The following is a 13,307-nucleotide window of genomic DNA, read 5'->3' as shown; positions in this document are numbered from 1 at the left end:
GGCGAAGCAGTCCGCCGTCTTGTGCCCTAATTTGCCACACCTCCCGCAGGGCTCCCGGTTGAACTTCTTTTTAGGGTATATGGGGCCGGCCATCCCCCCGTGTGGTGCGGGTACCTTTTTCCCGACGTAGTTTGTGTCTTCCGTGGTTGTCATAAGGAAGGTGCGGTGCGCGTGTTCGGCTTTCCCCGCGAGGTGGATCCACCCGTGTAACGTTTCTGGGTCGTCGCGGTAGAGGGCCCATTGGAGAACGTCGCGGTTGAGCCCCTTTTTGAAGATTTCCAGCAGGGTGGTCTCAGACCAGTCGCAGACCTTTCCCGCGAGGGCTTTGAACTCCAGGGCGTAGTCAGGGACCGTGCGTGCGCCCTGTTTAAGTCTCTGGAGTGCGCTTTTCGCCCGTACTTTGGCTAGGGGGTCTTCGAAATAGTTTTTCATCTCGTTGATGAAAGCAGGGAAGGTGGCGAGGGCGGGGGAGCTGGACTCGTACAGTTGGACGTACCAGTCCGCCGCCCTGTCTTGGAGTTTGATCGCCACGGCGCCGATCTTGTCGGCCTCGGAGTCATAGGAGTGTCCGTGCCTCCCCATGAACTCCCTAGCGTTGGTGACGAAAAACGAGAGTTTTGAGGGGGTCCCATCGAAGAAGATGGGGAAGTCCTTTGGGGCCCGGGCGTTTTGCGCGGCCCCGCCTCTCGCTTCCCGGGATGTGGTGTCGGCCGCCTGTGCCGTCTGCTGGCTTTCCGCTGGCTCGTGTGGGTTCGGTGCTTCGCTCGGGGTGTGGGCTTGTGCGGGGACGTCATTGGGTGGCGCGGGGGGCATAAGCGCCTGAAGCATGGTCCGGAGTTCCGTCAGCTGAGCCCGCATGGCCGCGAGTTCAGCTCGTGCCTCCTCGTCCACAGCCCGCACCGCCGCTGGGGCCGGTTCCGTTGGCGCGTCCTCGGGGGGGGGGGGTTCATCGTCCCTCCGCCGCGGGTCCGCTTCCTCCTCCGTCTGATGGGTGTCTCCGTCGTCCTCCTCCGTGTCGAGCACCGTGGGGCTGTCGCTCCACGCCCGTTGCTGGGGTGCGATGTGGGGCGCGGGGTCCTCCGCTGGTTTCGGAAGTCGTGCTGCTCCCTCCCGCGGTCGGGTTGCCTCCGTCGCCATCTCCCCTTGGGGTTGGAGCTGAGGCTCGGGTCGGGTGGGGCGGGCGTCCATGGCTCCGGGAGTCCGCGGTGCCTCTGGCCTCGGTCGGTCCTCCTCTGTCTCTTGCCGCGCGGCTCGCCCTCCTTGCCCGCGCCGTTCTGGCCTCATCTTGCTGGTCTTCTCGCCGTCTACTCCTCCCGCGGCTCGTTGTCGTCCGGTGGGGCTCGGCGAGGCTGAGTTTATGACTCTCAGCTTTATGTCATGCGCTGCCTACCTCTGAATAACGTTCAGACACTGGGTTGCAAGGCAGGCTCTGGTTTATTTCAGGATAGGTACAACGTTGTTAGAAAAAGCTGAGAGTGACAGGAGCGCGCCGGTGCGGGGTTTAAATACCCCGCGCCGGTCAGCGCCCCCTCGCTCTCGGTCACGTCACCCCCCTTTGTCCCATGCGTTGCCCTGCCATTGGTTGAGGGTTTCTAGGATCGCCCATCCTCAGGTTTTCATTCTTCTGCTGATTGCTTTCAGCTGGGCGATCCCCGTGGTATTGCTGCTGATGGCTTGGGTGGCTCCGTGATCCGTTTATCTATTGTTTGTTAGCCGTTAGTCGTTGTGGGTTGATGGCTACTTAACTTGTACCCCTTCACCTATTTCCTTGTCATTGTCATGAGTGCCATTGCGCTGATTACTTTAGCTCAACGGCACTCATGACACCGTTTTTGTAAGCCCAACTGGAGAGTTCATTTCAAATTGAAAGCACGTAAATCAAGCAGCCCTGCCTAGCAACCTCCATTTTGCTTCCTGGACCACATGACTCTATTTCCAATGAGAGGAAAATTCTAAGTGCCAAGTTGGGGGCTGATGAAAGAATTTGCTGGCAATGAGCTGTGGGTCACTGGAGGCAAAGAAATGATGTGTGTTCCAGCCCTGTGCCCACAATTCTGTCCAATTTGGCCATTTCTCCAGGATATTTTTTTTCCCAGTGGATTGATCCATCAACATACCTCATTAAAAGGCTTATTACTATGAGAAACACATACGTTTGTATCTATAGTTAGGAAAAAAGTGGGGGTGGGGGAGAGAAATGTGGCTGATGTTTCAACTGATTATATTGAAGACCTGGCTTTTAAGCCTTCCTGTAAAGATTTCTAAGAAACTCTAAAGCTGGCAATTATTAATATAACTTCAGGTCTAATAAAAGGATTTCAAAAATCCAATATGGGTTTTTGATCAATGTATGTTTGATCTTCCACCATCATATTTTTCAGACCAGTGGCATCTCTTGCAATCAGTTCATATAGGAGACCCACTGGATTCTATATTATTCAATTGACCAAGACACCAATTATAGGGCTGGATCCTAAAATGAAAGACAGAGCTGGGCAAACTTTAATCCTAGTTTTTATGCACAGTTTCAGTTCTCCACAAGTTCAAAGAAGACTTAGAGAGTTCCCCAGAAATGTTGAAGTAAAAGGGAGAACTGCTATGTTTATTCATGTTTTACATTTTAAATATATTAATGAAGTAGAAGAGCATCTATGGAACAAATTTCCAAATCTTGTCATTGCAGAACTGAAACATATTTCCAGATTGGATCACATGGTTACATGTCCTCCTTAACTGAAAGCACAGAGATCTGCTTGAAGGGCTGCCAGACCAGTCTGATTTCAGGATAAAGAGTCATAAGGAGAACGAACAGTAGGAACTTCGAAATTGCCCAATTTGTAGTTAACAGCTGGAGAGCAGGCTCAGGAACAGGTTTCTAGCTCATAGCCACTCCAGCCAGATGCCTTAAATTACCCTTGAAACAATGCCTACTGTTTTGGAATACATTAGCATGTTAAAAAAAATCACAAATGGGTGTCTTTTTAATTTTGGGAGGTGATGTACTTTCTTTTGTTTTGGCAATGGGCAACTGATCAGGTCTTTTGCAAGAAATAACAAGGGATCATCGAAGGAAAAGGGTTACCCTTGCTTGAACTGGTGCAAAATGCAGCAGCTAATCATACAATGCCCATGGTTTAAGTATCTGCCAGTTTTGTTCCCAGCGTAGTGCAAAGTTTTGGTCTTAATCAAAGTGTTGAACATTTATTTCAATACAAAGGAATAATAATAATAATAATAATAATAATAATAATAATAATAATAATAATAATAAAAAATGAGTAAATGAATCTGGTCCTGCCTCCCTTAAAAAAATTATGTATGCCCCTGATGATATACAGTATACATTGAAGAAAACTGATTCACATTGCAAAACACAACTAGTGAACACTGTAACAAGTGTTCATCTGGGCTTGTATTTGAACTCTTAATAGCATGTAGTATAACCTTCCCAAACATTTTGCCTATCACAATTCTAAGGTGAAGGGCTTTTTGGTTGTGAAATTATGGAATGTGAAGGCCAATATATCTGAAACACACTAGATTGGGATGCTGGTCTAACTGCAGTTTCAAGAGTGCAAAATGTCCATGCATAAAAACTATAGTCCGACCACTTGGAGGAGCCTTGGATTCAGTCATTTACCACCGAAAAGCTGCAGACCTTTCTAATAGGTGGTTTCAAAGCTTTTTCAACCATGACCGCATAAATACTCCCTTCATTGCAAGTCAATGCAAACAAGATGTTCATCAGATTAAAATGTACTAACAAATCTATTTTTTAGTTCTGGAAGATGAATGATTACTTCTCTATGCCCAAAGTGGTTCTGTATTGGAACTTTAATAGTTTATCATTCCCATTGTTGATGAATCTGAGTTACTGCTGGAATGAACAATTTCTACATCATTTGTGAGTTCATGTAAAACAACAAAAAAAGGAGGTAATCACCTCCAAATCATACATTAAAAATAGCTAATTCCCAAAGTAGCATAACAACAGTTCACAAATCTGTTGTACACATTTATTTGTATGCTTGTTTTTATTTGTTAGATTTTATTTGTTAGATTTCTATCCTGCCTTTCCTCCAAGAGTTCAAAGCAGCTTCTTTCATTTTATCACACTGTGAAGTAGGTTGGGCCAAGAGAGAATGATGGGCCCAAAGTCATCCATAAGTTTCTAGGACTAAGATTGGGCTTGAACCTGATTGTGGTTTTGCATTGTACCCCTTGTTCTTCTTTCTAGCTGTACATATACAGTATACATTTTTGGATTTGCATGTGTTACAGACCAGGAAACTGGGCAACAGCTCGAATAATCTCCTATTATTCCTAACCAAGACCATCACAGAGCATGGAAGCTAAGTGTGACAGCAACTGCAGTCACAACCTTTGGACAGGCTGCTCTAGGTTCTAAAGGAGGAGATGTTACATGCTGACTATAATTGTTTGTTAATTCAGGGATAAGCAGCCTTTGGGGCTGGAGGCATATCTGCAGTTTCAAGAGCACATGGATGGGGATTGCAGTCACAAAGCAACTACTACTCTATTCACAAAGTAACTGCTTGTTGAGCATAACGAGTCACGAAACCAATTCACCAGAAAGTGAAATTGCCTTTTACCCTTCTACTGGGACCTTCTTCAGACACAAAGGCTTGACTTGCAAGTAAATATGATTGGAACTTTGTGCTACAGCATGTCAGCTTCCTCTCTCTCTTTCTCTCTTTAAAAAGTCAGGGGGAAAGAGAGCCTGGTAGGTAGATGGAGGTGTTTGGAGCCATGTCGCTCACCCATGTCTTGTCTTAAATTTGTTTAATGGGATGCTTGATTTTTTAAAGGGATCTCTTTTTCCTTAATCTAAATGACAGCATAGCTAGAATTTAGGTACATCATCAAGCAACCTTTGTAGATTGTAGAAAACTAATATATAGAATTTTACTCATAATGAAGTGGCTATTGCAGCCAATTCCAATGGCATGGTGGAGTAGAGAGGTCAGTGTCTATTTGTGAAGGATAATTGCTGGCACACTGCACATGGTTCTACCTTCTACATGTGTCATCTTTATTCGTAGTATCAATTTGTAATTAGGCAACAATTTTACAGCAGCTGTTTTTTAGAGGGACGTGGGCATTATTCAGTGGTGAAACACAAATTTAATTTCCTTCCCCCACCTTGCTTACACACACACACACACAGTGGGCACGCACCAATAGTTATTTACAAGAGTTTCAACATTCCTGACATGTTAGAGCAAAATACATGCAAGCCATATTGGAACAACTCTCTCTCCCAGAAATCCTTTCAGTCTTGATTATCTGGCCCCATCTCCTGCTTTGGGTTAGCAGGCACCCAGCTGGCATCCTCCCTCTAACTCTGATGTGTATGATAAGACTCTCAAAACCTCTGTGGCCCTTCTGGGGATTAAAAGGTCAAATAACTTTGATAGTGCAACCACCTGGCTGTTTAGGGTTGAAGTGTGCGACAAGAGGAATCAGTGCTTCTTCCTCCTCCCATAGAGATACAGCAATCTCACAAGAGATAAATAAAATCCAATTTTATTTTAAAAAGACAAAGATTAAACACAATTCCCTTTTTAACTTCAAATACTAATGTGCAGTCATTCCTTGTTGACAAAGAAACACACAGAAGTGCCTCAATAAAATAGTTGCTTGTAAAATAACTATTGCAAGAAGGGGGGAAATGTAGTGTTCTGTTCAAACTGTAAGATGATGCTAGTTGGCGACACGCAGGTTGTTTAGTGCCCCAATATTTCCATAAAAAGAAAACTAGGACAGACCATGAAGAATTTGAAAGAAAGAAAATATTAAACATAAAAGACACAGGAAAATAATAAGCTAACACAAATTTCTGGGTAGACCTTTACCTATCACCACAGAGATAAAAACAAAAACTAAGGAGGTATTCCCTTTGCTCCAATTTATCTGGACTTCTCAATTTTCTGGAGATTTCAGTTGTTTGCCAGAGTCTGTCTGGGGAGATGGCACACCCCACTTGCTTTCAGGCTTGGTCCAACAACGTTTTCTTTGTTTTAAAAGGACTTCCAGTTGTCCTATCTCCAGCAAAGAGGGAGTTGCTGGGTTTTTTTTTTCTGTGTCTAGGTAATAATGAGAACATCTCCCTCATGGATGTTCATTGGAAGTATCTGTGAATATCAAGTGGCAAGGAAAGTACATTCAGAACACAAATCAATCATGATTTTAAAAAGTAAAGATAAGTCTCTGCTACTTCACATTGTAAGCTCCCTTCAGCAATACTTTATATATTCATACTCTGCTATGTTCCATCTTGCAGATCAGGGAAAGTAGCAGGAGTGTCCACAGGAAGGCCAAAAAAATCAAGATGGTGGCCTTGATTATGCAGTTGCAAGATGACAAATGGAGTTTGGATCTGTTGCCCTGAGTTGAAACATTTAAATGGGAATAAGCTCTGGGACATTTAAAGGGGAAATGTTTAAATGGGAATAAAACAAGATGGCTTTAGGCATTTTGATTGGGAAAAGAGCATCTGTAACAATGAACATGCTTAGTTGAAGCCCCTAGCAAGTACTATTGTTGGGTTTATTTGATGATGCTGCCTCCATCATTTGCTGCTCTCTAGGTGGTCAATGGGGGAGGGTGAGTTGGGGGTCCTGGACTTTGACCCTGAGGTCCACCCTAACTATCAGCATTCTGGACGTTATGGCAGCTTCTTCCATCTTCTCTCTACCCTCTAGGGGCATTGGGGTGGAAGAATGGGTCAAAAAGTCAAGAGAGTGCTGCATGTGCATGATTGAGGCCACCATCTTGGTTTTCTGTCCCTCCCATGGACACTCCTGCTACTTTCCCTGATTTAGAAGATGGAACACAACAGGGTGTTAAGTATAAGGTAATCTCAGTAAAGATGAATAACACTGAAAATAGAAACAAACCATTGCCAACCATGTCAGTATTTTTTCCATTTATTGGCCAGGAAACTGGAGCTTGTTGTGTCTTACTGAGTAGCTTCTCATTTTCTCTCAGTCACACAAGATGGAAAAATTTAAGGAGAAGAAAATTAATACTGAACATTCAGAAAGGCGTGGACAACCCACTTTACCCAATGCCTAGGACTCCAGAGTATGAGTTTAATTGGGGGAAAAATGGGAACAGCTGAAGCAGATGGTTAAAAAAAAGGCAGGAAAAGGCTGCTTTGATCGGTTTTCTGCTTACACACCATCATTAAGTTTTCTTTTTAACTCTTCTAATTCAATTTACCTTCACTCTGTTAATCCTTTTAATTATTTCATAGTTGCCAAACTTGAATGGTACGTTTGACTTGTCCTGCCCTTCAGTCATGCTGTGACATTTCCATTGGAACAAATGATTCACTTTCCATCAAATTTGTTTTAATAGTGTATATCTTTGAAAATCAATTTTAGCTCAGGATGTTGCAACAAGAAGCATAATAGGGAAACATTTCAAGTTTATGAGAGAGGAATTTTCTTTAGGCTTTTAAAAATTGTGTCTGTTTTTCCTTCATGAGGGTAAGGGAGTAGACAAGCTATTCCCCTTCTTTTTCATCCTCACAACTATCCTGTGAGATACATTAGGCTGTGTGCAGGGGCATCCACAGGGGGAATTTAAAAAATCAAAATGGTGGCCACAACCATATGATCAAAGCCCCACCTTTTTTTTACATGTTTTGCACATATAACACACCTAAAAGACAGATGTGGCTTTGTTGTGTGATTGTAGCTGCTCTCTTGACTTTTTTGTCTCCCCATGCCCATTGCTCGCTCACTCTCTGTCTGTGTGTGTGTGTGAGAGAGAGAGACAGACAGACAGACAGACAGACAGAAGTAAGTTGCTGAAGCTGCTCAGTCAATTTTATGGCTGCATGGGGATTTGAACTCAGATCCTCCCAGGCCTGGTCCAGTGGCTTAATCACTACACCACATAATCTCTTTATCAGAACCTGGACATTGTTCTATAGATACAGGGGCTGGTGAAGGAAGATGAAGACAGGAACTGGTGTCCAGGGCAGCAAATATGTGCTTCCAAGTAGTTTTCCTGATGACAACATGGAAATTTTTTTTGCCATTGATTTCTCCTGGGATGTTAGTCTATAGCCTTGGGATGTCCTAGTGGTCTAGCTAAGGGTTCCCAAGGTCTGATAACTGCTCATTCTGATCAGCCAAGCCAATCTGAACAGCAAAAATACTAACTGATTTCACCCATAAGAGCTGTCTGAAGCCAGAGGAACATTGTTTATTGGTCAACAACTGCACTGTTGAGTGTATGAACAAGGCGGGACATATCGGACCTCACAACTCTCAACTTTGTCACAATATTTTTCCTGGTAGGCAGTTTGCACACTCAGCTGTGAGTTACCCAATGTGTGAGGTATCATGGGATGTCCAGGCATATATGAATCAGCCCTGAATGTTTGTCTTCTGTGTCTCCATCCGGGCAGTAACAAGAAGCTCAGTTTCTTCAGACCTTCCCTCTCCTGTGCTCTTCTCGCAGCACAGAAGAAACTGGGCCTTCTCTTCCAGTTGATTTGCAGCAGCCCTCCTCCCTGCCTGTGCTGTTTGAAGGGGGCATCAGGAGCACTTCCCATCTGCCTCCTGATCTGTTTCAGCAGCTACCCTCCTTCCAGCCCAGATGGGTCCCTTTCCCTTTTCGAGCAGGGTTTTTGCCACAAGGATGAAAGTGAGCAAACATGATGATACCAAAGAGTGCTGGACAGGGCACAAAAAGACACATCGTCTTTTCCCATGACTATTTTACAAATTTGTTTTTTGATTTTTTAAATCCTGTCTATTATTTTTATAAATAATTCAAGGCGGGGAATATACCAAATACTCCTTCCTCCTCCTATTTTCCCCACAACAACCACCCTGTGAGGTGAGTTGGGCTGAGGGAGAGTGATTGGCTCAAGGTCACCCAGCCGGGTTTTATGCCTAAGGCGGGACTAGAACTCTCAGTCTCCTGGTTTCTAGCCTGATGCCTTAACCACTAGACGAAACTGGCTCTCGCTCTCTTTCTCTTTCCCTCTTCTCAATTGTGTGTACTTTAAAGGAGGACAGTTGGGTTTCCCGCTCCTCTCCATTCCCCCCCGCCCCCCCAGAGCTTGGCAAGGCATTGTGCCAAAAGATTTCCTGGGACTTTCCGGAAGCCAGCATATCACATTGCGCCCAGTGGCAAAACAAATGTGCGTAAGGCTCATTTTAAGATTCACACCTCTTTGCCAATGGAGAGAAATGCAAGCTGGATTAATTCTGTCTCCTGGCGTTACTGCTAGGACGAGAAGGGAGACGTGTAATTTCTGCAGAGGATAGCAACTTCCTTTGAAATGCAAATATCCTGTAATTAACTTTGATGGCAAAGGAAAGGTGGAAAGTACCTGACAGCTAAATGAGTGCTTGCTATAATGTATTTCTTTATCCTTTACTCCAGCGGTACAGGCTAAATTCAGTGTGCTGGCTGTATGAAGCTTTCCTTCTCATCGCTTCAGCAATTCCAAGTAACAAAAACTCTTCTTTCCTCATCTAAGATGGCATGAGAACGGCCAACTATAACTGTCAGAATTTTCGGCTTGGGGGTTGTTTATTCCTCTTGGGGTGGGTGGAGGGAGGTCATTTTTATTTGATTCCAGTACAAGGGGAATGGATTGAATCCCCAAATCAGACACAATGCATTCTAGGTATAGCTAAAAGGTGAAATAGATGATGCTGCATAAAACAGGGCTTTGAAACAGGGCCTTTTATAGACAATATAGTTCATTCAACAAGAAGGATACAATCTAATTTGGGAAAACCAAACAAATATATAAGTGTTTTAACAAAGTACTTGCATTCCCATAGAACGGTTAGGTTTAGTTTTTTATTTCAAGATGTCCTCTAACAGGAAGGAGTGTGAGGACTTATATTTAGGGAGAAAAAATGTAGGACATCATACAAGAAGGCAGTTTCATGGCTTGGAAACCCTATATCTGAGAAGCACATGAGTGTGGTCATTGACAATAAGCTGAACATGAGACAGCTGCTAAAAGGTTCTTGGCTGCATTGCGTTAAAGATGTGAGATAATTATGCCTCTCTTCTTGGCACTAGTGAGACCACACCTTGAGTACTGTGTACGATCTGAACACTACATTTCCACAGGGTTATTGACAGGTTAGACAGAGTTCAGTAGATGTCAAGATGTTACAGAGACTCGAAGACATGCCCTAGGAAAAATATTCAGTCTGAAGAAAAGAAGGCGGCAGACATGAGAAGGTGGCCATAGAAACTAGGACCAGAAATAACAGGTATACATTGCAGATATCTAGAGTTCATTTATACACAGTATAAGGAAAATTTTCCTGATGGTAAGATCTGTACAACAATGGAACAGTCTACCCTTGGAGGTTGTGTATTCTCTATCTCTCCCTGGAAGAGGCTTTTAAGAAGAAGCTTTAATTCATAGAATTCTATTCTATGAATTCTCATCCTCAGTGGGAATGAAAACTAAATATGTGTAACTATATCTGACCACATTGTTCCTTTCTCATCCATGACTATCTCTTCCCTCCCTCTACTGTCCATCTCCATCGTCAGGGTTCTGAAACTAAGCCCTTCTTGCGGACCAGATCTTTTGGCTTGTGAAACTCCACAGTGCTCCTTGTCTATTAACTGGATATCATCCACTTTCCTAGCAACTATTGAGGTCCATTCTCGTATCTCCTCCTCTTCCTTCCTCTTCAGTAGCTAGTCTTATTAGCTCCTCACCAACCAGATAGACTGCAAAGCACAATACTTTTTAAGGTCAATACCATGGCTATGTGTCTTCTTTTGCAGATGACATGTCTCTGTTTGGAGGCATCCCCTATTTAAAAGTGATTTAGTCCACATTCTATTCAAAGATAAATTCAAAATAAAGGCAGCAAAGGTCTGGAAGTTGCTCATCCAGACTTACCAGACTGAGTAGCATGCAGATCACTGGAGACTAATCTACCCAACCATTTCATCCCACCATGTGACATCTGACTCATTCATGAGAATGTCTACTCCCCATCTTGTGCTCCTGAAGCTATTTTCCTTCCATATTTCCCCCACCCCCGCAGACTGATTTTACGACAATTATTTTGCAGTTTCCACGTGCGAACAAGTCAAGTCTGCTTTGGCCTTGCAGTATCATAGTTCTTACAGGTGGGAGTGGTTTCAAAGTCCAGCTGCACTGATAAGCAGAGGGACAGAGTCTGCTTTCCTGCCAGTGAGTGGGTCTGTGGCAGCTCCATCTCCTTGGTTGCTCTGGAGAAACATGATATTGAGAGAGGAACAAATAAAACAAGAAACAAAGAAACCATGTTCAGCAGTGCAATGGGAGTCAACAAAAGGTGGATTTCTCAAAGAAGAATCTTAGAAACTCACATTTTTCTGCCCTGAGCTGGACTGGAGGGTGGGGATTTGTGGGCAAAAAGCCAGTGGTGGTTTAATTCATTATTATTTTTCACTGAACACCTATCAAGGTCCAAAGCTGTGAACAATCAGATATGTGAAGGTTTGCAGGGTATTAACAGACTCAAAAGTAAACTGGAACAGCAGCATTCAGAGTTCACAGTGCAATAGACTGTAAACACACATTTTTAAAAAAATACCTCCTACTTCTCCCACACTCACAACTCTACACATAGGCGTGGCTTATGCTTAGGTTGTCATCATTGTGCATACCAAGCAGAAATTCTGTTGGGAACAAATATCACCAAAGCAATATCTGTCAACAACTAGGTCTTCGGAATACACCTTTCCTTGGATTCAGAAATATCCGGTATGATGAACTATATGGTACTTCTGTTTGAGTTTTATTTTTAAAATTATTATTGCTAAGTATCTCCTTAAGGTAAAAGTGGCCATCTCAGTAGTGACAGGAGCTACTGGCAAGTAATTTCTCATATGGGAAATGGTGAAAGCCTGGTGTGGATGCTAGAAAGAGCACAAGTGTGTACACTTAAATAGTAGCACCTAATGATTAGACAATGAAGACGGGCTCATTCCATTTGATGGTCCACTTATAGGGACAGATTTAAATTAGGGCTAATGTCCTGCATCCAGATGTAATCAAGTTTGCCGTAGCGCTACTGAAACCAATGGAAGTTAACTTTATTTAGTGTGCTTTTATGCCACCCAGTAACATGAGTTTTCCTGTGCAGAGCAAGACCATTAAAATCAGAGGGCCTTTTATGAAGCTGTTAATAACAATCCAGAAGCTGATGATAACAACTCAATGTCCCTGCCCCCCCGCCCAAGAGATGGCAGTCTTGGTAATTGAAGGAGGATTGAGTCAGTGTCATGTTCACTGTTTCAATGTACAGTATACATCATAACGTTTCACATGGCATGGCGCTGACGCGCATTTCTGTTTGGGAGGGAGCTGCTGTGAAACCTTGTACCAAGCTCTGTATCTGTGTTCATTACAATGGAATGTGTTTGGGTTATGTGCTCTGCTCAAGGCCTTTTCCCGCAGACCATCAGAAGCCGTTAGGAGCACCTGGGATTGTGAACTTGGGAAGATTCTATGGGGGGAAGGATTTCACTTGCACCGAGGGTTTTTAGTTTGCATTTGGCGCGCTTTCATCATTCTCAGCTTTCTCTGTGATCCTGCATACTATTCTTTAATAAATCAGATATCTTTGAATTCCTGCTCATGAGTCTGATAGTGTTTTAGAATAGGCAACCATTACATAAAGCTGAGAATCATCAAAATTGTACCATTAGCTCCTACCAAGATTAGTTTCTTGTGAGGGAAAATAGTTAACGATGGCCGAGTCCAAGTTTACGACCGGGGGACTTGAGGAGATGGCTAGCTTGATGCCCGAGTCGACGGTCAAGACCGGAGAACTGAGCCTCACCCCAGAACCTTCAGATTTCTGGGCGGAATCGAGTTCCAGTCCTGAGGTGGAGGAATCTGACGATGGGGGAGAACCAGAGCAACCGGCACCCAGCGAATCACCCGCAGAGTTGATCACCTGAGATGAAGTGGGAGAACCCCAGCCAGGGACGTCCCAGGCGTCCTGGAAGTATCGGTTCCCACTGACCCCAGATGTAGAATCTACCACGGTATCAACAGAGAGACAGCCTAACATGCGAGGGAGGGAGGAATCTCAAACCTCTGAAAGGCTAAGAGTGATGGAGGCCAAAATAGAATCGATGGAATACATGCTAAGAAACCTGTCTCTGTCATTGTGGGGGCAGGGGAGGCATGGAGGAGATCCCAGCTTCACGCAACCATCCCCCATCCTCCCATCCGGACCGCCGGTGGAGCAGGGCCGGAGATGGCTCCGGGATGAATCTCCACC

The sequence above is a fragment of the Candoia aspera genome, chromosome 2 (assembly GCF_035149785.1).
Source record: "Candoia aspera isolate rCanAsp1 chromosome 2, rCanAsp1.hap2, whole genome shotgun sequence".
Classification (NCBI taxonomy): domain Eukaryota; kingdom Metazoa; phylum Chordata; class Lepidosauria; order Squamata; family Boidae; genus Candoia; species Candoia aspera.
Note: the sequence above shows the minus strand (reverse complement) of the source record.